A 25715-nucleotide genomic window follows, 5' to 3' on the forward strand; every position below is an offset into this window, starting at 1 on the left:
GAGATGTCTTGCAGAAGAGCAAACAACCTTAAAAATACATATTCCGGATGTAAACACACACATTAAACAGACATCTGGGTGATGTGCGCATGCTATCGGGGTACATTTGTTTTCCAGTCTACAAATAAAAGTGCATGTATTTTATATTTTAATGACCTATTACCTAGGAAATATTACAGCCTGTATATGTAGTATACATACAAACGTGCAGAGCACATACAGCCTAACATATGTGGGTCATTCTGCAAAATCTGTGGCTTTTCCATTTCATAAAGGTGATTTTCTGCAAGCTTTTCAAAATTCTATCAGACAAAAAAATGACTGAACGCGTCAGTTCTTGTGTGTGTAGTGCGCCCTGTTCAGAGGCCACACATGCAGGTTCCACAGCTGGGGCTGGGGATGCCAGATTGTGCGTCGCGCCTGAGGGGAGATCGCTCCTCAGTGGTATTTCCCATGGTGAGCAAGCTGTACAGCATCTCTATTATTTCAGGAAACCATGGCTGGTTGGGCCATTTCGGCACAACTAATAGAACCGTTTCCTTGTCCTCTCGGACTTTGCATATGACAGAGTGAATAAGGCATACCAGGGGAAATGTATATTTGCGTTTCGCCGGCCATTTGTGTGCCATTGCATCCGTTCCCAGTGAGGCTTGGGACTTCGAATAACAGAGGGGACAGTGGGCATTCTCCACTGAGGCAAATAGATTGATCTCTGCTTTGCCAAATATTTCCCAAATCCTTAGTACAGTTTGAGTACAAAGTCTCCTTTCGCCCAGTATCTCAACAGTGGCAGTGAATGAATTCTGTCTTGGCTGTTTATATATGCTACAACTGTCATGCTGTCTGAGCAAACCAGGACATGACAGCTTGCTGTTTCTGACTGAAAGCCTTTAAGGCTAGAATTACAGCCGATAGCTCTAAGCGGTTGATGTGCCACGTCCTCCTCGCACCTGTCCAGGTGCTGGAAGTCGGCGTCCATCGCACACCGCCCCACAACCTGTGTTGGAAGCATCTGTGGTCACCACTTTCCGCTTGACAACTTGAGACTTCGAGTACAAGAGGGGACAGTGGGTATTCTCCACTGAGGCAAATATATTGATTTCTGTTTGCCAGATATTTCCCAAATCCTCAATACAGTTTGAGGATGAAGTCTCCTAAATTTCGCCTTGGCGGTTTATATATGCCACAACTGTCATGTTGTCTGAGCGAACCAGGACATGACAGTTAGATATTTCTGATAGCTTTAGGCGCTGCGTGACAACTTGCCCCAGTGTGACACCTCGCTGGTAAAACGCATGAGCTGTCCGTGGTGCTAAAGCAGCTATACAGTGGTGCGATATAGTGATGCGCATGTGCCCTTGGTGCCAAGCACGTCATGGCATATGACGCTTCAGCCAGCACTGAAGAGGTATCATGTGTTAGAAACCTAATGGAATGACGGCAGATGCCGCCGCCACAAATCCCAATGCTTTCTGAAACAGTTTCAGTGGAAGTGTTCTCCCCTGTTTGAACTGAGACGGACACTGTAGAATGGCTGAAGCAGTAAGTCTCTGTGCTGGCCTAACAGAGCCTCTGATTGCGCCAGTAACAGCCAATTGACAAGGTAGTTCAAGATGTGCACACTGCTTAGTTTCAGCGGGGCAAGATCCGCATCAATGCATTTTGGGAATGTTCGAGGAGCCAGAGACTGTCCGAAGGAGAGGACTTTGAATTGATACGCTGTTCCCTAGAACGCGAATCTCAAAAACATCCTGTGATGTCATACAATTTGGATATGAAAGTACGCATCCTTCAGATCTATCGACGCAAACCAGAAACGTGGGCGTACATGCGATAAGATCCGTTTCTGAGTATTCATTTTGAATGGGCGCTTTATAAGTGCGCGATTTAATTGTCTCAGATCCAGGATTGGCCGTAGCCCGCCGTCTTTATTTGGAACAAGAAAATAATGGCTGTAAAACCCTTTTTGTGCTTGACATTTTGGCATTGAGATTGTGTATTTTGGCTCGTAACATAACGGGACAGAGAGCAATTTGGTTTGCTCACTGTATATGATGTGACACTCACTATACGAGTGCGGTTGTGCATAATGTGTGTGCTTTGAAGAGGAATCCTCGGGTATCACAGAAGAGGTGGGTGGGAGGGCTTGTGAGGCTGAATCATCCCTCAGAACGAGGGTGATTCACAAGCGAAGCATCTTGAGACTCATGATATCACAGTGAGGGCAGTCTGTTTCCATGACAGTAAACGCAGCTCTCATGCTGATCTGACGGCGGGATGTGCCTCTCGCACAAGGAACACTTACGGAACATCTTTAAAAAGATGCAAACACGTAAGTGACTCTTTTAGATATATAATTATATAAATTAATATATATTTATATTTATATCACACATTATAAATTACAAGTCCTCATGGTGGCGTAGTGACTCACCTCAATCCTGGGTGGCGGAGGACGAATCTCTGTTGCCTACCCATCTGAGACCGTCAATCCGCACATCTTATCACGTGGCTTGTTAAGCGCGTTACCGCGGAGATTTAGCACGTTGGGAGGCTTCACGCTATTCTCCGCTGCATCCACACACAACTCACCATGTGCCCCACCGAGAGCGAGAACCACATTATAGCGACCACAAGGAGGTTACCCCATGTGACTCTACCCACCCTAGCAACCGGGCCAATTTGGTTGCTTAGGAGACCTGGCTGGAGTCACTCAGCACGCTCTGGATTTGAACTCGTGACTCCAGGGGTGGTAGTCAGCATCAATTTTTAGCAACATTCTTAAAAAAAAAAAAAAAATGTAAATGGCAGCTTCACGTCTGGGGTATGACTGTTTGTAATTTATATTTAAGAAAAAAAAAACGTCCAAGTATCTTTAAGTAATGTTTACCACAGTCCTTATTTTACTCTTAAATCAAAGACTGCCTATATAAAAACCCACATGAAAATTTAGAGAGAACCTATGACTGGAAAATGCAAATTCTTTTCCAGGTTTTTGGACTACAGCCTATATCCATGCAGGGGAAGAAGTTATGGACCATCTGTAAAGTGTTAATTTTTTTTACTTTATGTAATGCGGCAACATATAGAGCTCAACATTTGTACATGTTGAAACAGATGGTTTTAAAACAACCCCCATAGGGGGCCTGGGTAGCTCAGCGAGTACTGACGCTGACTACCACCCCTGGAGTCGTGAGTTTGAATCCAGGGTGTGCTGAGTGACTCCAGCAAGGTCTCCTAAGCAACCAAATTGGCCCTGATGCTAGGGAGGGTAGAGTCACATGGGGTAACCTCCTCGTGGTCGCGATTAGTGGTTCTCGCTCTCAATGGGGCGCATGGTAAGTTGTGCGTGGATCGCGGGGGAGTGGAAAGGGTAGAGTCGGAAAGGGTAGAAAGCATGAGTCTCCACATGCTGTGAGTCTCCGTGGTGTCATGCACGACGAGCCACGTGATAAGATGCGCGGATTGGCGGTCTCAGAAGCGGAGGCAACTGAGACTTGTCCTCCACCACCAGGATTGAGGTGATTAACCATGACACCACGAGGACCTACTAAGTAGTGGGAATTGGGCATTCCAAATTGGGAGAAAAGGGGATAAAAAAAATAAATAAAAGTTTGTTTTTTTTGGGTGTAGTCAATTGAACATACTACAGCACAAACTCTGTGAATGCAATTCAAGAAAAGCAGGACAAAGCTAAATGTAGCCTTTCCAACATGGAGGGTGTTACCTCACGATTAGTCAAATGCTTGGAAATCCTGTGGAATCACATGAAGGATCTTGAGAATAGAAGCTAGCAGACCAATGTTAGATTGATCGGCCTGAGAGAGGGTTTGAAGGCAGGCAGAATGATCAGGTGCTGGCAGAAAATCTCATCTGAGGGACTGAGTACTGATTCAGATGGGGAGTTTGAGATAGAGAGGGCATACCACGCTCTCACTCCCAGGCCCGATGCAGATCATCTGCACATACTAGTGCTGGTTAGATTACTGCGTTCGTCAGAAAGGGAGAAAGTGCTACAGGTGGCCAAAGAAAAGGATGTAAGTTTTCCTTCTTTCCGGACATGTCCAGAGAACTGGCCAGGAAGTGGAGAGAATTCACCACATCTCAGAGGTTGCTGAGGAGCGTCAATGTGAAGTATGCACAAGCACATCCAGCCTCCCTTTGTTTAAAATTGCAAGGAAAAGGCAAGATGTTCACTGCGATCACAGAAGCGGAGACGTACATTAAAGTACACTGCGGTGTTAAAAACTGAAGGGACCAAATGTATTTGCAAGATAGGCAAAAGTGGAGCATATGATGCAGGTATCATGGGTAAGGGAAGTTGGATAACTGTGCTGCAGGGAATCAACTCAACAGACAAAGTAAATATGGATAGCTGGCACGGCACCTTACAGACTGAAATTTTGGGTAGTTTGGACTGAGAAGGTCTTCGTTGTTTAGTGCAACCGCTGTTACTGTTGTTGTTTTTTCCCTGTGTTTTTTGTTCCTTTTTGTTAAATAACAGTATGTTGCAGATTGCATTTTGTGTTTGAATTGTTCAACAGTTCTTTGTTAATATGGAATGGCAGTACACCACAGTTTATTATGCAATTACCCAATAGGGGTCAAAGGTCAGCCAAACAACACATTTGATTAGATGCAAAATAGTGTGCGATTTGTTCGGTTTGATAATTGGTAGTTACGTTAAGTTTATAACATGGAATATTAAAGGCTGTGGGAAGCCAATTAAAAGAAGAAAGATTCTGTCATATCTCAAGCATAAACAGGGAGATATTGCATTGGTGCAGGAAAGTCATAGGACAGACAATGAAGCATTAACAAAGAGCAATGGATTGGTAGAAATATGGTGGCTGGTTAATCCAAAGGAAAGAGAATAAAAAAAATTCTCTCATTGCCATAAATCTCATTCTAGGATAGATCTTTTCTTGGAGTCAAACTAAAATCAAAATCAAATCAAATCACTTTATTGTCACACAGCCATATACACAAGTGCAATGGTGTGTGAAATTCTTGGGTGCAGTTCCGATCAACATAGCAGTCGTGACAGTGATGAGACATATACCAATTTACAATAACATCAAATTAACACAGCACAATTTAAACGTCTGATATACACATAATTACACACAACAATAAACAAATAATAACATACATTGTACAGTATACAATACGCACTATATAGATACACATTATTCAATAAAAATAAAAATATATAAAAAAGCATATATAGTAGTATATATAGAATGTACAGTATAGTACTGTATTGACATTCAGGCTGTCGGTTGATAGTCAGTTGTTAAGAGAGAATATAATATAATAATATAATTTATGACAGTCCGGTGTGAGATACAAGAGTAAGGGTAATAAAGTGCAGTGCTGATGTATTTTGATCGTGGGAGATCAAGAGTTCAAAAGTCTGATTGCTTGGGGAAAGAAGCTGTCATGGAGTCTGCTGGTGCGGGTCCTGATGCTGCGATACCGCCTGCCTGATGGTAGCAGTGAGAACAGCCCATGGCTCGGGTGGCTGGAGTCTCTGATGATCCTCCGAGCTTTTTTCACACACCGCCTTGTATATATTTCCTGGAGGGAGGGAAGCTCACCTCCGATGATGTGTCTGGCAGTTCGCACCACACTTTGCAGTGCTTTGCGGTTGTGGGCGGTGCTATTGCCGTACCAGGCAGAGATGCAGCCAGTCAGGATGCTCTCTACAGTGCAGGTGTAGAACCGTGTGAGGATGTGGCGGTTCATTCCAAACTTCCTCAGCCGTCTCAGGAAGAAGAGGCGCTGATGAGCCTTCTTCACAACGACTTCAGTGTGGATGGACCATGTGAGTTCCTCAGTGATGTGGACACCCAGGAACTTGAAGCTGCTGACTCTCTCCACTGGTGCTCCATTGATGGTGATGGGACTGTCTTTTCTTCTGAAGTCCACCACAAGCTCCTTTGTCTTACTGACGTCGAAGGAGAGGTTGTGCTCCTGACACCAGTGTGTCAGAGTGTGCACCTCCTCTCTGTAGGCTGTTTCATCATTGTCAGTGATCAGACCTACCACCGTCGTGTCATCAGCAAACTTAATGATGGCAATGGTGCTATGTGTTGCCACACAGTCATGTGTGTACAGGGAATACAGGAGTGGGCTGAGAACACAGCCCTGTAGGGCTCCAGTGTTGAAGGTTAGTGGTGAGGAGATGATGCTGCCTATTCTAACCACCTGGCGTCTGCTTGACAGGAAGTCCAGGATCCAGCTGCACAGTGAGCTGTTTAAGCCCAGAGCCCGTAGTTTCTCATCTAGCTTGGAAAGCACTATGGTGTTGAATGCTGAGCTGTAGTCTACAAACAGCATTCTCACATAAGTGTTCTTTTTTTCCAGGTGGGAGAGAGCAGTGTGTATTGTAGATGCAATGGCATCATCAGTGGAGCGGCTGTTGCGGTAAGCAAACTGCAATGGGTCAAGAGAGAGAGGCAGCACAGAGCAGATGTAATCTCTGATTAGTCTCTCAAAGCATTTGCTGATGATGGGGGTCAGAGCAACAGGACGCCAGTCATTTAAGCAAGTTATTTTGGATTGCTTTGGAACAGGCACAATGGTGGATGTTTTAAAGCATGTGGGGACTACAGACAAAGAGAGGGAAAGGTTGAAAATGTCTGTAAAAACACTAGCCAGCTGATTCGCACACACTCTGATGACGCGGCCCGGAATGCCGTCTGGGCCGGCGGCTTTGCGGACATTCACCCGTTGGAAGGATCGGGTTACATCCACTACAGAGACAGAGAGAGAACTAACCTCTGTAGCTTCGGCCGTGAGAGCTCTCTCCGCGAGGGCAATGTTATTTCCCTCAAAACGAGCATAAAAAGTATTTAGCTCATCCGGGAGAGAGGCAGCGGTGTTCATGGTGGAGTTTTTTTTCCCTTTAAAGTCCATGATGATGTTAATTGCCTGCCACATGCTTCTAGAGTTGGTGGTGTTAAACTGTCCTTCAGTCTTGCTCCTGTACTGGCGTTTTGCTGTTCTGATAGTTTTTCGGATGGCATAACTGGTTTGTTTATGTTCCTCGTTATGTTGTGACGTCCCAATGCTAAGGCTACGCCTTTTGCGGCAATTAAAAGCTCTCTTCATCCATGGGTGGGCTTGAACCACCAGATTATTGCTTAACAGCCAAATGCACTACTTAATTGCACTAGAGAGACAGGCGAATAGCCACCTTCTGGGTTATGAGGTGGCAATCAATAGCATGTGCCTCATACGTGACAAGGGTTTTAAAGGAGACTTGGAGAGACATATTGGTTAGTGGGGATTGTTAAACACATAAACAGCAGCACATAAGCACTGTGCTTATTTTTAGAGATACTTCTTTGGAAGCATATACCTATTCTGAGACCTGTTACCTATTCTGAATTTGGTTCCAGAAATGTTGCCGTTCTCTTACCCTAACCCTTCTGTACACTGTGTTATGACACATCTGAGGATTTGTCAAGTCAGTCCATTGAATTGTTCAACCAAAATGTCAGAACATTGGTGTAAGTAAAGAAATGCAAATGCATTAGCATGAGATTTTCTTCCACTTTGTTGGTTTCGCTGCTCCACCTGCTATAATGTGACGTCCCTTTGTTCAGGCTACGCCTTTTGTGGCAATTAAAAGCTCTCTTCATCCATGGGTGGCCTTGAACCACCAGACTATTGGTTAGAGAGAGACAGGTGAATAGCCACCATATGGGTTATGAGGTGGCAATCAATAGCATGTGCCTCGTACGTGACAAGGAGAGACATATCGGTTAGTGGGGATTGTTAAACACATAAACAGCAGCACATAAGCACTCTGCTTATTTTTAGAGATAATTCTTTGGAAGCAGATACCTATTCTGAGATCTGTTAACTAATCTGAACTTGTAAGCAGAAATGTTGCCCTTCTCTCTATTTAGAGAGTGTTTTGCATGGCTGGAAGATGGAATTTGCACATTCTGGTGACAATAGCTAAGAGTCACGCCCAACGTGGGGCTCGAACCCACGACCCTGAGATTAAGAGTCTCATGCTCTACCGACTGAGCTAGCCGGGCCTTCAGTCGCTCTTTCTGTGTGATATCATTTATTTGTAAATCTTCAAAGTACATGCCTGAAATTAATCCTCCCATTTCACAGGTGTCTGACAATAGGGTCTTCCAAAGAAAGGTTGGGTTTAAGACTAGGGCTTGGCTAAGATTTACTTTTTTTTGTTTGTCTGGCATTTGTCTTTCCACAATTCTGTGCATTGTGTGATGACACATTTGAGGATTTGTCAAGTCAGTCCATTGAATTGTTCAACCAAAATGTCAGAACATTGGTGTAAGTAAAGAAATGCAAATGCATTAGCATGAGATTTTCTTCCACTTTGTTGGTTTCGCTGCTCCACCTGCTATAATGTGACGTCCCTTGGCTCAGGCTACGCCTTTTGTGGCAATTAAAAGCTCTCTGCGTCCCTGGGTGGGCTTGAACCACCAACCTTTCGGTTAACAGCCGAACGCGCTAACCGTTTGCGCCACAGAGACACACGAGGTGCCAACTTCTGGATTATGATAGAACAATCAATGGCATGTGTCTCATATGTGATAGGTTTGAAAGGAGACTTGGAGAGACAGATTGGTTAGGGGTGGATTGGTAAACACATAACCAGCAGCACCTTAGCACTTTGCTTATTTTTATGAGATACTTCTGTGGAAGCAGAAAGCTGGAGACCTGTTACCTATTCTGAATTTCTGAATAAGTTCCCAGAAATGTTGCCATTCTCTCTAGTCAGAGAGTGTTTGCATGGCTGGGTGAATACATTTGCACTAGTCCCCACACACCTGTGACAATAGCTTATAGTCACACCCAACGTGGAGCTCGAACCCATGACCCTGAGCTTAAAAGTCTCATGCTCTACTGCCGGTACTCTTTTGGCAAATATGCCATTTTTTTTTTGTTGTAAATCTTCAAAGTACATGCCTGAAATTAACCCTCCCAATTCACAGGTGTCTGACAATAGGATCTTCCAAAGAAAAGCTGAGTTTAAGCCTAGGGACGGGCTGAGAGTTTCTTTTATTTGTTTTTCCGGCATTTGTCTTTCCACACTTCTGTACACTGTGTGATGAAACATTTGAGGATTTGACAAGTCAGTCCTGTAATTGTTCAACCAAAATGTCAGAACATTGGTATGTTTAAAGAAATGCAAATGAGATTTTCTTCCACTTTGCTGGTTTCACTACTCCACCTGCAAAAAGGTGACGTCCCAATGCTAAGGCTACGCCTTTTGCGGCAATTAAAAGCTCTCTTCATCCATGGGTGGGCTTGAACCACCAGACTTGTGGTTAACAGCCAAACGCACTACTTAATTGCACTAGTGAGACAGGTGAATAGCCACCTTTTGTGGCAATTAAAAGATCTGTTCATCCATGGGTGGGCTTGAATCACCAGATTATTGCTTAACAGCCAAATGCACTACTTAATTGCACTAGAGAGACAGGCGAATAGCCACCTTCTGGGTTATGAGGTGGCAATCAATAGCATGTGCCTCATACGTGACAAGGGTTTTAAAGGAGACTTGGAGAGACATATTGGTTAGTGGGGATTGTTAAACACATAAACAGCAGCACATAAGCACTGTGCTTATTTTTAGAGATACTTCTTTGGAAGCATATACCTATTCTGAGACCTGTTACCTATTCTGAATTTGGTTCCAGAAATGTTGCCGTTCTCTTACCCTAACCCTTCTGTACACTGTGTTATGACACATCTGAGGATTTGTCAAGTCAGTCCATTGAATTGTTCAACCAAAATGTCAGAACATTGGTGTAAGTAAAGAAATGCAAATGCATTAGCATGAGATTTTCTTCCACTTTGTTGGTTTCGCTGCTCCACCTGCTATAATGTGACGTCCCTTTGTTCAGGCTACGCCTTTTGTGGCAATTAAAAGCTCTCTTCATCCATGGGTGGCCTTGAACCACCAGACTATTGGTTAGAGAGAGACAGGTGAATAGCCACCATATGGGTTATGAGGTGGCAATCAATAGCATGTGCCTCGTACGTGACAAGGAGAGACATATCGGTTAGTGGGGATTGTTAAACACATAAACAGCAGCACATAAGCACTCTGCTTATTTTTAGAGATAATTCTTTGGAAGCAGATACCTATTCTGAGATCTGTTAACTAATCTGAACTTGTAAGCAGAAATGTTGCCCTTCTCTCTATTTAGAGAGTGTTTTGCATGGCTGGAAGATGGAATTTGCACATTCTGGTGACAATAGCTAAGAGTCACGCCCAACGTGGGGCTCGAACCCACGACCCTGAGATTAAGAGTCTCATGCTCTACCGACTGAGCTAGCCGGGCCTTCAGTCGCTCTTTCTGTGTGATATCATTTATTTGTAAATCTTCAAAGTACATGCCTGAAATTAATCCTCCCATTTCACAGGTGTCTGACAATAGGGTCTTCCAAAGAAAGGTTGGGTTTAAGACTAGGGCTTGGCTAAGATTTACTTTTTTTTGTTTGTCTGGCATTTGTCTTTCCACAATTCTGTGCATTGTGTGATGACACATTTGAGGATTTGTCAAGTCAGTCCATTGAATTGTTCAACCAAAATGTCAGAACATTGGTGTAAGTAAAGAAATGCAAATGCATTAGCATGAGATTTTCTTCCACTTTGTTGGTTTCGCTGCTCCACCTGCTATAATGTGACGTCCCTTGGCTCAGGCTACGCCTTTTGTGGCAATTAAAAGCTCTCTGCGTCCCTGGGTGGGCTTGAACCACCAACCTTTCGGTTAACAGCCGAACGCGCTAACCGTTTGCGCCACAGAGACACACGAGGTGCCAACTTCTGGATTATGATAGAACAATCAATGGCATGTGTCTCATATGTGATAGGTTTGAAAGGAGACTTGGAGAGACAGATTGGTTAGGGGTGGATTGGTAAACACATAACCAGCAGCACCTTAGCACTTTGCTTATTTTTATGAGATACTTCTGTGGAAGCAGAAAGCTGGAGACCTGTTACCTATTCTGAATTTCTGAATAAGTTCCCAGAAATGTTGCCATTCTCTCTAGTCAGAGAGTGTTTGCATGGCTGGGTGAATACATTTGCACTAGTCCCCACACACCTGTGACAATAGCTTATAGTCACACCCAACGTGGAGCTCGAACCCATGACCCTGAGCTTAAAAGTCTCATGCTCTACTGCCGGTACTCTTTTGGCAAATATGCCATTTTTTTTTTGTTGTAAATCTTCAAAGTACATGCCTGAAATTAACCCTCCCAATTCACAGGTGTCTGACAATAGGATCTTCCAAAGAAAAGCTGAGTTTAAGCCTAGGGACGGGCTGAGAGTTTCTTTTATTTGTTTTTCCGGCATTTGTCTTTCCACACTTCTGTACACTGTGTGATGAAACATTTGAGGATTTGACAAGTCAGTCCTGTAATTGTTCAACCAAAATGTCAGAACATTGGTATGTTTAAAGAAATGCAAATGAGATTTTCTTCCACTTTGCTGGTTTCACTACTCCACCTGCAAAAAGGTGACGTCCCAATGCTAAGGCTACGCCTTTTGCGGCAATTAAAAGCTCTCTTCATCCATGGGTGGGCTTGAACCACCAGACTTGTGGTTAACAGCCAAATGCACTACTTAATTGCACTAGTGAGACAGGTGAATAGCCACCTTTTGTGGCAATTAAAAGATCTGTTCATCCATGGGTGGGCTTGAATCACCAGATTATTGCTTAACAGCCAAATGCACTACTTAATTGCACTAGAGAGACAGGCGAATAGCCACCTTCTGGGTTATGAGGTGGCAATCAATAGCATGTGCCTCATACGTGACAAGGGTTTTAAAGGAGACTTGGAGAGACATATTGGTTAGTGGGGATTGTTAAACACATAAACAGCAGCACATAAGCACTGTGCTTATTTTTAGAGATACTTCTTTGGAAGCATATACCTATTCTGAGACCTGTTACCTATTCTGAATTTGGTTCCAGAAATGTTGCCGTTCTCTTACCCTAACCCTTCTGTACACTGTGTTATGACACATCTGAGAATTTGTCAAGTCAGTCCATTGAATTGTTCAACCAAAATGTCAGAACATTGGTGTAAGTAAAGAAATGCAAATGCATTAGCATGAGATTTTCTTCCACTTTGTTGGTTTCGCTGCTCCACCTGCTATAATGTGACGTCCCTTTGTTCAGGCTACGCCTTTTGTGGCAATTAAAAGCTCTCTTCATCCATGGGTGGCCTTGAACCACCAGACTATTGGTTAGAGAGAGACAGGTGAATAGCCACCATATGGGTTATGAGGTGGCAATCAATAGCATGTGCCTCGTACGTGACAAGGAGAGACATATCGGTTAGTGGGGATTGTTAAACACATAAACAGCAGCACATAAGCACTCTGCTTATTTTTAGAGATAATTCTTTGGAAGCAGATACCTATTCTGAGATCTGTTAACTAATCTGAACTTGTAAGCAGAAATGTTGCCCTTCTCTCTATTTAGAGAGTGTTTTGCATGGCTGGAAGATGGAATTTGCACATTCTGGTGACAATAGCTAAGAGTCACGCCCAACGTGGGGCTCGAACCCACGACCCTGAGATTAAGAGTCTCATGCTCTACCGACTGAGCTAGCCGGGCCTTCAGTCGCGCTTTCTGTGTGATATCATTTATTTGTAAATCTTCAAAGTACATGCCTGAAATTAATCCTCCCATTTCACAGGTGTCTGACAATAGGGTCTTCCAAAGAAAGGTTGGGTTTAAGACTAGGGCTTGGCTAAGATTTACTTTTTTTTGTTTGTCTGGCATTTGTCTTTCCACAATTCTGTGCATTGTGTGATGACACATTTGAGGATTTGTCAAGTCAGTCCATTGAATTGTTCAACCAAAATGTCAGAACATTGGTGTAAGTAAAGAAATGCAAATGCATTAGCATGAGATTTTCTTCCACTTTGTTGGTTTCGCTGCTCCACCTGCTATAATGTGACGTCCCTTGGCTCAGGCTACGCCTTTTGTGGCAATTAAAAGCTCTCTGCGTCCCTGGGTGGGCTTGAACCACCAACCTTTCGGTTAACAGCCGAACGCGCTAACCGTTTGCGCCACAGAGACACACGAGGTGCCAACTTCTGGATTATGATAGAACAATCAATGGCATGTGTCTCATATGTGATAGGTTTGAAAGGAGACTTGGAGAGACAGATTGGTTAGGGGTGGATTGGTAAACACATAACCAGCAGCACCTTAGCACTTTGCTTATTTTTATGAGATACTTCTGTGGAAGCAGAAAGCTGGAGACCTGTTACCTATTCTGAATTTCTGAATAAGTTCCCAGAAATGTTGCCATTCTCTCTAGTCAGAGAGTGTTTGCATGGCTGGGTGAATACATTTGCACTAGTCCCCACACACCTGTGACAATAGCTTATAGTCACACCCAACGTGGAGCTCGAACCCATGACCCTGAGCTTAAAAGTCTCATGCTCTACTGCCGGTACTCTTTTGTCAAATATGCCATTTTTTTTTTGTTGTAAATCTTCAAAGTACATGCCTGAAATTAACCCTCCCAATTCACAGGTGTCTGACAATAGGATCTTCCAAAGAAAAGCTGAGTTTAAGCCTAGGGACGGGCTGAGAGTTTCTTTTATTTGTTTTTCCGGCATTTGTCTTTCCACACTTCTGTACACTGTGTGATGAAACATTTGAGGATTTGACAAGTCAGTCCTGTAATTGTTCAACCAAAATGTCAGAACATTGGTATGTTTAAAGAAATGCAAATGAGATTTTCTTCCACTTTGCTGGTTTCACTACTCCACCTGCAAAAAGGTGACGTCCCAATGCTAAGGCTACGCCTTTTGCGGCAATTAAAAGCGCTCTTCATCCATGGGTGGGCTTGAACCACCAGACTTGTGGTTAACAGCCAAATGCACTACTTAATTGCACTAGTGAGACAGGTGAATAGCCACCTTTTGTGGCAATTAAAAGATCTGTTCATCCATGGGTGGGCTTGAATCACCAGATTATTGCTTAACAGCCAAATGCACTACTTAATTGCACTAGAGAGACAGGCGAATAGCCACCTTCTGGGTTATGAGGTGGCAATCAATAGCATGTGCCTCATACGTGACAAGGGTTTTAAAGGAGACTTGGAGAGACATATTGGTTAGTGGGGATTGTTAAACACATAAACAGCAGCACATAAGCACTGTGCTTATTTTTAGAGATACTTCTTTGGAAGCATATACCTATTCTGAGACCTGTTACCTATTCTGAATTTGGTTCCAGAAATGTTGCCGTTCTCTTACCCTAACCCTTCTGTACACTGTGTTATGACACATCTGAGGATTTGTCAAGTCAGTCCATTGAATTGTTCAACCAAAATGTCAGAACATTGGTGTAAGTAAAGAAATGCAAATGCATTAGCATGAGATTTTCTTCCACTTTGTTGGTTTCGCTGCTCCACCTGCTATAATGTGACGTCCCTTTGTTCAGGCTACGCCTTTTGTGGCAATTAAAAGCTCTCTTCATCCATGGGTGGCCTTGAACCACCAGACTATTGGTTAGAGAGAGACAGGTGAATAGCCACCATATGGGTTATGAGGTGGCAATCAATAGCATGTGCCTCGTACGTGACAAGGAGAGACATATCGGTTAGTGGGGATTGTTAAACACATAAACAGCAGCACATAAGCACTCTGCTTATTTTTAGAGATAATTCTTTGGAAGCAGATACCTATTCTGAGATCTGTTAACTAATCTGAACTTGTAAGCAGAAATGTTGCCCTTCTCTCTATTTAGAGAGTGTTTTGCATGGCTGGAAGATGGAATTTGCACATTCTGGTGACAATAGCTAAGAGTCACGCCCAACGTGGGGCTCGAACCCACGACCCTGAGATTAAGAGTCTCATGCTCTACCGACTGAGCTAGCCGGGCCTTCAGTCGCGCTTTCTGTGTGATATCATTTATTTGTAAATCTTCAAAGTACATGCCTGAAATTAATCCTCCCATTTCACAGGTGTCTGACAATAGGGTCTTCCAAAGAAAGGTTGGGTTTAAGACTAGGGCTTGGCTAAGATTTACTTTTTTTTGTTTGTCTGGCATTTGTCTTTCCACAATTCTGTGCATTGTGTGATGACACATTTGAGGATTTGTCAAGTCAGTCCATTGAATTGTTCAACCAAAATGTCAGAACATTGGTGTAAGTAAAGAAATGCAAATGCATTAGCATGAGATTTTCTTCCACTTTGTTGGTTTCGCTGCTCCACCTGCTATAATGTGACGTCCCTTGGCTCAGGCTACGCCTTTTGTGGCAATTAAAAGCTCTCTGCGTCCCTGGGTGGGCTTGAACCACCAACCTTTCGGTTAACAGCCGAACGCGCTAACCGTTTGCGCCACAGAGACACACGAGGTGCCAACTTCTGGATTATGATAGAACAATCAATGGCATGTGTCTCATATGTGATAGGTTTGAAAGGAGACTTGGAGAGACAGATTGGTTAGGGGTGGATTGGTAAACACATAACCAGCAGCACCTTAGCACTTTGCTTATTTTTATGAGATACTTCTGTGGAAGCAGAAAGCTGGAGACCTGTTACCTATTCTGAATTTCTGAATAAGTTCCCAGAAATGTTGCCATTCTCTCTAGTCAGAGAGTGTTTGCATGGCTGGGTGAATACATTTGCACTAGTCCCCACACACCTGTGACAATAGCTTATAGTCACACCCAACGTGGAGCTCGAACCCATGACCCTGAGCTTAAAAGTCTCATGCTCTACTGCCGGTACTCTTTTGGCAAATATGCCATTTTTTTTTGTTGTAAATCTTCAAAGTACATGCCTGAAATTAACCCTCCCAATTCACAGGTGTCTGACAATAGGATCTTCCAAAGAAAAGCTGAGTTTAAGCCTAGGGACGGGCTGAGAGTTTCTTTTATTTGTTTTTCCGGCATTTGTCTTTCCACACTTCTGTACACTGTGTGATGAAACATTTGAGGATTTGACAAGTCAGTCCTGTAATTGTTCAACCAAAATGTCAGAACATTGGTATGTTTAAAGAAATGCAAATGAGATTTTCTTCCACTTTGCTGGTTTCACTACTCCACCTGCAAAAAGGTGACGTCCCAATGCTAAGGCTACGCCTTTTGCGGCAATTAAAAGCTCTCTTCATCCATGGGTGGGCTTGAACCACCAGACTTGTGGTTAACAGCCAAATGCACTACTTAATTGCACTAGTGAGACAGGTGAATAGCCACCTTTTGTGGCAATTAAAAGATCTGTTCATCCATGGGTGGGCTTGAATCACCAGATTATTGCTTAACAGCCAAATGCACTACTTAATTGCACTAGAGAGACAGGCGAATAGCCACCTTCTGGGTTATGAGGTGGCAATCAATAGCATGTGCCTCATACGTGACAAGGGTTTTAAAGGAGACTTGGAGAGACATATTGGTTAGTGGGGATTGTTAAACACATAAACAGCAGCACATAAGCACTGTGCTTATTTTTAGAGATACTTCTTTGGAAGCATATACCTATTCTGAGACCTGTTACCTATTCTGAATTTGGTTCCAGAAATGTTGCCGTTCTCTTACCCTAACCCTTCTGTACACTGTGTTATGACACATCTGAGGATTTGTCAAGTCAGTCCATTGAATTGTTCAACCAAAATGTCAGAACATTGGTGTAAGTAAAGAAATGCAAATGCATTAGCATGAGATTTTCTTCCACTTTGTTGGTTTCGCTGCTCCACCTGCTATAATGTGACGTCCCTTTGTTCAGGCTACGCCTTTTGTGGCAATTAAAAGCTCTCTTCATCCATGGGTGGCCTTGAACCACCAGACTATTGGTTAGAGAGAGACAGGTGAATAGCCACCATATGGGTTATGAGGTGGCAATCAATAGCATGTGCCTCGTACGTGACAAGGAGAGACATATCGGTTAGTGGGGATTGTTAAACACATAAACAGCAGCACATAAGCACTCTGCTTATTTTTAGAGATAATTCTTTGGAAGCAGATACCTATTCTGAGATCTGTTAACTAATCTGAACTTGTAAGCAGAAATGTTGCCCTTCTCTCTATTTAGAGAGTGTTTTGCATGGCTGGAAGATGGAATTTGCACATTCTGGTGACAATAGCTAAGAGTCACGCCCAACGTGGGGCTCGAACCCACGACCCTGAGATTAAGAGTCTCATGCTCTACCGACTGAGCTAGCCGGGCCTTCAGTCGCTCTTTCTGTGTGATATCATTTATTTGTAAATCTTCAAAGTACATGCCTGAAATTAATCCTCCCATTTCACAGGTGTCTGACAATAGGGTCTTCCAAAGAAAGGTTGGGTTTAAGACTAGGGCTTGGCTAAGATTTACTTTTTTTTGTTTGTCTGGCATTTGTCTTTCCACAATTCTGTGCATTGTGTGATGACACATTTGAGGATTTGTCAAGTCAGTCCATTGAATTGTTCAACCAAAATGTCAGAACATTGGTGTAAGTAAAGAAATGCAAATGCATTAGCATGAGATTTTCTTCCACTTTGTTGGTTTCGCTGCTCCACCTGCTATAATGTGACGTCCCTTGGCTCAGGCTACGCCTTTTGTGGCAATTAAAAGCTCTCTGCGTCCCTGGGTGGGCTTGAACCACCAACCTTTCGGTTAACAGCCGAACGCGCTAACCGTTTGCGCCACAGAGACACACGAGGTGCCAACTTCTGGATTATGATAGAACAATCAATGGCATGTGTCTCATATGTGATAGGTTTGAAAGGAGACTTGGAGAGACAGATTGGTTAGGGGTGGATTGGTAAACACATAACCAGCAGCACCTTAGCACTTTGCTTATTTTTATGAGATACTTCTGTGGAAGCAGAAAGCTGGAGACCTGTTACCTATTCTGAATTTCTGAATAAGTTCCCAGAAATGTTGCCATTCTCTCTAGTCAGAGAGTGTTTGCATGGCTGGGTGAATACATTTGCACTAGTCCCCACACACCTGTGACAATAGCTTATAGTCACACCCAACGTGGAGCTCGAACCCATGACCCTGAGCTTAAAAGTCTCATGCTCTACTGCCGGTACTCTTTTGGCAAATATGCCATTTTTTTTTGTTGTAAATCTTCAAAGTACATGCCTGAAATTAACCCTCCCAATTCACAGGTGTCTGACAATAGGATCTTCCAAAGAAAAGCTGAGTTTAAGCCTAGGGACGGGCTGAGAGTTTCTTTTATTTGTTTTTCCGGCATTTGTCTTTCCACACTTCTGTACACTGTGTGATGAAACATTTGAGGATTTGACAAGTCAGTCCTGTAATTGTTCAACCAAAATGTCAGAACATTGGTATGTTTAAAGAAATGCAAATGAGATTTTCTTCCACTTTGCTGGTTTCACTACTCCACCTGCAAAAAGGTGACGTCCCAATGCTAAGGCTACGCCTTTTGCGGCAATTAAAAGCTCTCTTCATCCATGGGTGGGCTTGAACCACCAGACTTGTGGTTAACAGCCAAATGCACTACTTAATTGCACTAGTGAGACAGGTGAATAGCCACCTTTTGTGGCAATTAAAAGATCTGTTCATCCATGGGTGGGCTTGAATCACCAGATTATTGCTTAACAGCCAAATGCACTACTTAATTGCACTAGAGAGACAGGCGAATAGCCACCTTCTGGGTTATGAGGTGGCAATCAATAGCATGTGCCTCATACGTGACAAGGGTTTTAAAGGAGACTTGGAGAGACATATTGGTTAGTGGGGATTGTTAAACACATAAACAGCAGCACATAAGCACTGTGCTTATTTTTAGAGATACTTCTTTGGAAGCATATACCTATTCTGAGACCTGTTACCTATTCTGAATTTGGTTCCAGAAATGTTGCCGTTCTCTTACCCTAACCCTTCTGTACACTGTGTTATGACACATCTGAGAATTTGTCAAGTCAGTCCATTGAATTGTTCAACCAAAATGTCAGAACATTGGTGTAAGTAAAGAAATGCAAATGCATTAGCATGAGATTTTCTTCCACTTTGTTGGTTTCGCTGCTCCACCTGCTATAATGTGACGTCCCTTTGTTCAGGCTACGCCTTTTGTGGCAATTAAAAGCTCTCTTCATCCATGGGTGGCCTTGAACCACCAGACTATTGGTTAGAGAGAGACAGGTGAATAGCCACCATATGGGTTATGAGGTGGCAATCAATAGCATGTGCCTCGTACGTGACAAGGAGAGACATATCGGTTAGTGGGGATTGTTAAACACATAAACAGCAGCACATAAGCACTCTGCTTATTTTTAGAGATAATTCTTTGGAAGCAGATACCTATTCTGAGATCTGTTAACTAATCTGAACTTGTAAGCAGAAATGTTGCCCTTCTCTCTATTTAGAGAGTGTTTTGCATGGCTGGAAGATGGAATTTGCACATTCTGGTGACAATAGCTAAGAGTCACGCCCAACGTGGGGCTCGAACCCACGACCCTGAGATTAAGAGTCTCATGCTCTACCGACTGAGCTAGCCGGGCCTTCAGTCGCTCTTTCTGTGTGATATCATTTATTTGTAAATCTTCAAAGTACATGCCTGAAATTAATCCTCCCATTTCACAGGTGTCTGACAATAGGGTCTTCCAAAGAAAGGTTGGGTTTAAGACTAGGGCTTGGCTAAGATTTACTTTTTTTTGTTTGTCTGGCATTTGTCTTTCCACAATTCTGTGCATTGTGTGATGACACATTTGAGGATTTGTCAAGTCAGTCCATTGAATTGTTCAACCAAAATGTCAGAACATTGGTGTAAGTAAAGAAATGCAAATGCATTAGCATGAGATTTTCTTCCACTTTGTTGGTTTCGCTGCTCCACCTGCTATAATGTGACGTCCCTTGGCTCAGGCTACGCCTTTTGTGGCAATTAAAAGCTCTCTGCGTCCCTGGGTGGGCTTGAACCACCAACCTTTCGGTTAACAGCCGAACGCGCTAACCGTTTGCGCCACAGAGACACACGAGGTGCCAACTTCTGGATTATGATAGAACAATCAATGGCATGTGTCTCATATGTGATAGGTTTGAAAGGAGACTTGGAGAGACAGATTGGTTAGGGGTGGATTGGTAAACACATAACCAGCAGCACCTTAGCACTTTGCTTATTTTTATGAGATACTTCTGTGGAAGCAGAAAGCTGGAGACCTGTTACCTATTCTGAATTTCTGAATAAGTTCCCAGAAATGTTGCCATTCTCTCTAGTCAGAGAGTGTTTGCATGGCTGGGTGAATACATTTGCACTAGTCCCCACACACCTGTGACAATAGCTTATAGTCACACCCAACGTGGAGCTCGAACCCATGACCCTGAGCTTAAAAGTCTCATGCTCTACTGCCGGTACTCTTTTGGCAAATATGCCATTTTTTTTTTGTTGTAAATCTTCAAAGTACATGCCTGAAATTAACCCTCCCAATTCACAGGTGTCTGACAATAGGATCTTCCAAAGAAAAGCTGAGTTTAAGCCTAGGGACGGGCTGAGAGTTTCTTTTATTTGTTTTTCCGGCATTTGTCTTTCCACACTTCTGTACACTGTGTGATGAAACATTTGAGGATTTGACAAGTCAGTCCTGTAATTGTTCAACCAAAATGTCAGAACATTGGTATGTTTAAAGAAATGCAAATGAGATTTTCTTCCACTTTGCTGGTTTCACTACTCCACCTGCAAAAAGGTGACGTCCCAATGCTAAGGCTACGCCTTTTGCGGCAATTAAAAGCTCTCTTCATCCATGGGTGGGCTTGAACCACCAGACTTGTGGTTAACAGCCAAATGCACTACTTAATTGCACTAGTGAGACAGGTGAATAGCCACCTTTTGTGGCAATTAAAAGATCTGTTCATCCATGGGTGGGCTTGAATCACCAGATTATTGCTTAACAGCCAAATGCACTACTTAATTGCACTAGAGAGACAGGCGAATAGCCACCTTCTGGGTTATGAGGTGGCAATCAATAGCATGTGCCTCATACGTGACAAGGGTTTTAAAGGAGACTTGGAGAGACATATTGGTTAGTGGGGATTGTTAAACACATAAACAGCAGCACATAAGCACTGTGCTTATTTTTAGAGATACTTCTTTGGAAGCATATACCTATTCTGAGACCTGTTACCTATTCTGAATTTGGTTCCAGAAATGTTGCCGTTCTCTTACCCTAACCCTTCTGTACACTGTGTTATGACACATCTGAGGATTTGTCAAGTCAGTCCATTGAATTGTTCAACCAAAATGTCAGAACATTGGTGTAAGTAAAGAAATGCAAATGCATTAGCATGAGATTTTCTTCCACTTTGTTGGTTTCGCTGCTCCACCTGCTATAATGTGACGTCCCTTTGTTCAGGCTACGCCTTTTGTGGCAATTAAAAGCTCTCTTCATCCATGGGTGGCCTTGAACCACCAGACTATTGGTTAGAGAGAGACAGGTGAATAGCCACCATATGGGTTATGAGGTGGCAATCAATAGCATGTGCCTCGTACGTGACAAGGAGAGACATATCGGTTAGTGGGGATTGTTAAACACATAAACAGCAGCACATAAGCACTCTGCTTATTTTTAGAGATAATTCTTTGGAAGCAGATACCTATTCTGAGATCTGTTAACTAATCTGAACTTGTAAGCAGAAATGTTGCCCTTCTCTCTATTTAGAGAGTGTTTTGCATGGCTGGAAGATGGAATTTGCACATTCTGGTGACAATAGCTAAGAGTCACGCCCAACGTGGGGCTCGAACCCACGACCCTGAGATTAAGAGTCTCATGCTCTACCGACTGAGCTAGCCGGGCCTTCAGTCGCTCTTTCTGTGTGATATCATTTATTTGTAAATCTTCAAAGTACATGCCTGAAATTAATCCTCCCATTTCACAGGTGTCTGACAATAGGGTCTTCCAAAGAAAGGTTGGGTTTAAGACTAGGGCTTGGCTAAGATTTACTTTTTTTTTGTTTGTCTGGCATTTGTCTTTCCACAATTCTGTGCATTGTGTGATGACACATTTGAGGATTTGTCAAGTCAGTCCATTGAATTGTTCAACCAAAATGTCAGAACATTGGTGTAAGTAAAGAAATGCAAATGCATTAGCATGAGATTTTCTTCCACTTTGTTGGTTTCGCTGCTCCACCTGCTATAATGTGACGTCCCTTGGCTCAGGCTACGCCTTTTGTGGCAATTAAAAGCTCTCTGCGTCCCTGGGTGGGCTTGAACCACCAACCTTTCGGTTAACAGCCGAACGCGCTAACCGTTTGCGCCACAGAGACACACGAGGTGCCAACTTCTGGATTATGATAGAACAATCAATGGCATGTGTCTCATATGTGATAGGTTTGAAAGGAGACTTGGAGAGACAGATTGGTTAGGGGTGGATTGGTAAACACATAACCAGCAGCACCTTAGCACTTTGCTTATTTTTATGAGATACTTCTGTGGAAGCAGAAAGCTGGAGACCTGTTACCTATTCTGAATTTCTGAATAAGTTCCCAGAAATGTTGCCATTCTCTCTAGTCAGAGAGTGTTTGCATGGCTGGGTGAATACATTTGCACTAGTCCCCACACACCTGTGACAATAGCTTATAGTCACACCCAACGTGGAGCTCGAACCCATGACCCTGAGCTTAAAAGTCTCATGCTCTACTGCCGGTACTCTTTTGGCAAATATGCCATTTTTTTTTTGTTGTAAATCTTCAAAGTACATGCCTGAAATTAACCCTCCCAATTCACAGGTGTCTGACAATAGGATCTTCCAAAGAAAAGCTGAGTTTAAGCCTAGGGACGGGCTGAGAGTTTCTTTTATTTGTTTTTCCGGCATTTGTCTTTCCACACTTCTGTACACTGTGTGATGAAACATTTGAGGATTTGACAAGTCAGTCCTGTAATTGTTCAACCAAAATGTCAGAACATTGGTATGTTTAAAGAAATGCAAATGAGATTTTCTTCCACTTTGCTGGTTTCACTACTCCACCTGCAAAAAGGTGACGTCCCAATGCTAAGGCTACGCCTTTTGCGGCAATTAAAAGCTCTCTTCATCCATGGGTGGGCTTGAACCACCAGACTTGTGGTTAACAGCCAAATGCACTACTTAATTGCACTAGTGAGACAGGTGAATAGCCACCTTTTGTGGCAATTAAAAGATCTGTTCATCCATGGGTGGGCTTGAATCACCAGATTATTGCTTAACAGCCAAATGCACTACTTAATTGCACTAGAGAGACAGGCGAATAGCCACCTTCTGGGTTATGAGGTGGCAATCAATAGCATGTGCCTCATACGTGACAAGGGTTTTAAAGGAGACTTGGAGAGACATATTGGTTAGTGGGGATTGTTAAACACATAAACAGCAGCACATAAGCACTGTGCTTATTTTTAGAGATACTTCTTTGGAAGCATATACCTATTCTGAGACCTGTTACCTATTCTGAATTTGGTTCCAGAAATGTTGCCGTTCTCTTACCCTAACCCTTCTGTACACTGTGTTATGACACATCTGAGGATTTGTCAAGTCAGTCCATTGAATTGTTCAACCAAAATGTCAGAACATTGGTGTAAGTAAAGAAATGCAAATGCATTAGCATGAGATTTTCTTCCACTTTGTTGGTTTCGCTGCTCCACCTGCTATAATGTGACGTCCCTTTGTTCAGGCTACGCCTTTTGTGGCAATTAAAAGCTCTCTTCATCCATGGGTGGCCTTGAACCACCAGACTATTGGTTAGAGAGAGACAGGTGAATAGCCACCATATGGGTTATGAGGTGGCAATCAATAGCATGTGCCTCGTACGTGACAAGGAGAGACATATCGGTTAGTGGGGATTGTTAAACACATAAACAGCAGCACATAAGCACTCTGCTTATTTTTAGAGATAATTCTTTGGAAGCAGATACCTATTCTGAGATCTGTTAACTAATCTGAACTTGTAAGCAGAAATGTTGCCCTTCTCTCTATTTAGAGAGTGTTTTGCATGGCTGGAAGATGGAATTTGCACATTCTGGTGACAATAGCTAAGAGTCACGCCCAACGTGGGGCTCGAACCCACGACCCTGAGATTAAGAGTCTCATGCTCTACCGACTGAGCTAGCCGGGCCTTCAGTCGCTCTTTCTGTGTGATATCATTTATTTGTAAATCTTCAAAGTACATGCCTGAAATTAATCCTCCCATTTCACAGGTGTCTGACAATAGGGTCTTCCAAAGAAAGGTTGGGTTTAAGACTAGGGCTTGGCTAAGATTTACTTTTTTTTTGTTTGTCTGGCATTTGTCTTTCCACAATTCTGTGCATTGTGTGATGACACATTTGAGGATTTGTCAAGTCAGTCCATTGAATTGTTCAACCAAAATGTCAGAACATTGGTGTAAGTAAAGAAATGCAAATGCATTAGCATGAGATTTTCTTCCACTTTGTTGGTTTCGCTGCTCCACCTGCTATAATGTGACGTCCCTTGGCTCAGGCTACGCCTTTTGTGGCAATTAAAAGCTCTCTGCGTCCCTGGGTGGGCTTGAACCACCAACCTTTCGGTTAACAGCCGAACGCGCTAACCGTTTGCGCCACAGAGACACACGAGGTGCCAACTTCTGGATTATGATAGAACAATCAATGGCATGTGTCTCATATGTGATAGGTTTGAAAGGAGACTTGGAGAGACAGATTGGTTAGGGGTGGATTGGTAAACACATAACCAGCAGCACCTTAGCACTTTGCTTATTTTTATGAGATACTTCTGTGGAAGCAGAAAGCTGGAGACCTGTTACCTATTCTGAATTTCTGAATAAGTTCCCAGAAATGTTGCCATTCTCTCTAGTCAGAGAGTGTTTGCATGGCTGGGTGAATACATTTGCACTAGTCCCCACACACCTGTGACAATAGCTTATAGTCACACCCAACGTGGAGCTCGAACCCATGACCCTGAGCTTAAAAGTCTCATGCTCTACTGCCGGTACTCTTTTGGCAAATATGCCATTTTTTTTTTGTTGTAAATCTTCAAAGTACATGCCTGAAATTAACCCTCCCAATTCACAGGTGTCTGACAATAGGATCTTCCAAAGAAAAGCTGAGTTTAAGCCTAGGGACGGGCTGAGAGTTTCTTTTATTTGTTTTTCCGGCATTTGTCTTTCCACACTTCTGTACACTGTGTGATGAAACATTTGAGGATTTGACAAGTCAGTCCTGTAATTGTTCAACCAAAATGTCAGAACATTGGTATGTTTAAAGAAATGCAAATGAGATTTTCTTCCACTTTGCTGGTTTCACTACTCCACCTGCAAAAAGGTGACGTCCCAATGCTAAGGCTACGCCTTTTGCGGCAATTAAAAGCTCTCTTCATCCATGGGTGGGCTTGAACCACCAGACTTGTGGTTAACAGCCAAATGCACTACTTAATTGCACTAGTGAGACAGGTGAATAGCCACCTTTTGTGGCAATTAAAAGATCTGTTCATCCATGGGTGGGCTTGAATCACCAGATTATTGCTTAACAGCCAAATGCACTACTTAATTGCACTAGAGAGACAGGCGAATAGCCACCTTCTGGGTTATGAGGTGGCAATCAATAGCATGTGCCTCATACGTGACAAGGGTTTTAAAGGAGACTTGGAGAGACATATTGGTTAGTGGGGATTGTTAAACACATAAACAGCAGCACATAAGCACTGTGCTTATTTTTAGAGATACTTCTTTGGAAGCATATACCTATTCTGAGACCTGTTACCTATTCTGAATTTGGTTCCAGAAATGTTGCCGTTCTCTTACC

At 43.1% G+C, this 25715-nt stretch overlaps 16 non-coding genes across 16 annotated transcripts; all 16 read right to left on the reverse strand.

The window, feature by feature from the left end:
- Window positions 1-7981: 7981 nt before the first annotated feature.
- trnak-cuu (transfer RNA lysine (anticodon CUU)) lies at window positions 7982-8054 on the reverse strand. Its single transcript has one exon. It is a non-coding gene; the product is annotated as a tRNA-Lys (tRNA).
- A 394-nt stretch (window positions 8055-8448) lies between these two features.
- Window positions 8449-8522, reverse strand: trnan-guu (transfer RNA asparagine (anticodon GUU)). Its single transcript has one exon. It is a non-coding gene; the product is annotated as a tRNA-Asn (tRNA).
- Window positions 8523-10267: 1745 nt separating this feature from the next.
- trnak-cuu (transfer RNA lysine (anticodon CUU)) lies at window positions 10268-10340 on the reverse strand. Its single transcript has one exon. It is a non-coding gene; the product is annotated as a tRNA-Lys (tRNA).
- Window positions 10341-10734: 394 nt separating this feature from the next.
- Window positions 10735-10808, reverse strand: trnan-guu (transfer RNA asparagine (anticodon GUU)). The gene has a single exon. It is a non-coding gene; the product is annotated as a tRNA-Asn (tRNA).
- A 1745-nt stretch (window positions 10809-12553) lies between these two features.
- Window positions 12554-12626, reverse strand: trnak-cuu (transfer RNA lysine (anticodon CUU)). The gene has a single exon. It is a non-coding gene; the product is annotated as a tRNA-Lys (tRNA).
- A 394-nt stretch (window positions 12627-13020) lies between these two features.
- Window positions 13021-13094, reverse strand: trnan-guu (transfer RNA asparagine (anticodon GUU)). The gene has a single exon. It is a non-coding gene; the product is annotated as a tRNA-Asn (tRNA).
- Window positions 13095-14839: 1745 nt separating this feature from the next.
- Window positions 14840-14912, reverse strand: trnak-cuu (transfer RNA lysine (anticodon CUU)). The gene has a single exon. It is a non-coding gene; the product is annotated as a tRNA-Lys (tRNA).
- A 394-nt stretch (window positions 14913-15306) lies between these two features.
- On the reverse strand, window positions 15307-15380 carry trnan-guu (transfer RNA asparagine (anticodon GUU)). The gene has a single exon. It is a non-coding gene; the product is annotated as a tRNA-Asn (tRNA).
- A 1744-nt stretch (window positions 15381-17124) lies between these two features.
- Window positions 17125-17197, reverse strand: trnak-cuu (transfer RNA lysine (anticodon CUU)). The gene has a single exon. It is a non-coding gene; the product is annotated as a tRNA-Lys (tRNA).
- A 394-nt stretch (window positions 17198-17591) lies between these two features.
- Window positions 17592-17665, reverse strand: trnan-guu (transfer RNA asparagine (anticodon GUU)). The gene has a single exon. It is a non-coding gene; the product is annotated as a tRNA-Asn (tRNA).
- Window positions 17666-19409: 1744 nt separating this feature from the next.
- On the reverse strand, window positions 19410-19482 carry trnak-cuu (transfer RNA lysine (anticodon CUU)). The gene has a single exon. It is a non-coding gene; the product is annotated as a tRNA-Lys (tRNA).
- Window positions 19483-19876: 394 nt separating this feature from the next.
- trnan-guu (transfer RNA asparagine (anticodon GUU)) lies at window positions 19877-19950 on the reverse strand. The gene has a single exon. It is a non-coding gene; the product is annotated as a tRNA-Asn (tRNA).
- A 1745-nt stretch (window positions 19951-21695) lies between these two features.
- On the reverse strand, window positions 21696-21768 carry trnak-cuu (transfer RNA lysine (anticodon CUU)). The gene has a single exon. It is a non-coding gene; the product is annotated as a tRNA-Lys (tRNA).
- Window positions 21769-22163: 395 nt separating this feature from the next.
- trnan-guu (transfer RNA asparagine (anticodon GUU)) lies at window positions 22164-22237 on the reverse strand. Its single transcript has one exon. It is a non-coding gene; the product is annotated as a tRNA-Asn (tRNA).
- A 1745-nt stretch (window positions 22238-23982) lies between these two features.
- On the reverse strand, window positions 23983-24055 carry trnak-cuu (transfer RNA lysine (anticodon CUU)). The gene has a single exon. It is a non-coding gene; the product is annotated as a tRNA-Lys (tRNA).
- Window positions 24056-24450: 395 nt separating this feature from the next.
- Window positions 24451-24524, reverse strand: trnan-guu (transfer RNA asparagine (anticodon GUU)). Its single transcript has one exon. It is a non-coding gene; the product is annotated as a tRNA-Asn (tRNA).
- Between the last annotated feature and the right edge of the window lie 1191 nt (window positions 24525-25715).

The sequence above is a fragment of the Myxocyprinus asiaticus genome, chromosome 6 (assembly GCF_019703515.2).
Source record: "Myxocyprinus asiaticus isolate MX2 ecotype Aquarium Trade chromosome 6, UBuf_Myxa_2, whole genome shotgun sequence".
Taxonomy (NCBI): domain Eukaryota; kingdom Metazoa; phylum Chordata; class Actinopteri; order Cypriniformes; family Catostomidae; genus Myxocyprinus; species Myxocyprinus asiaticus.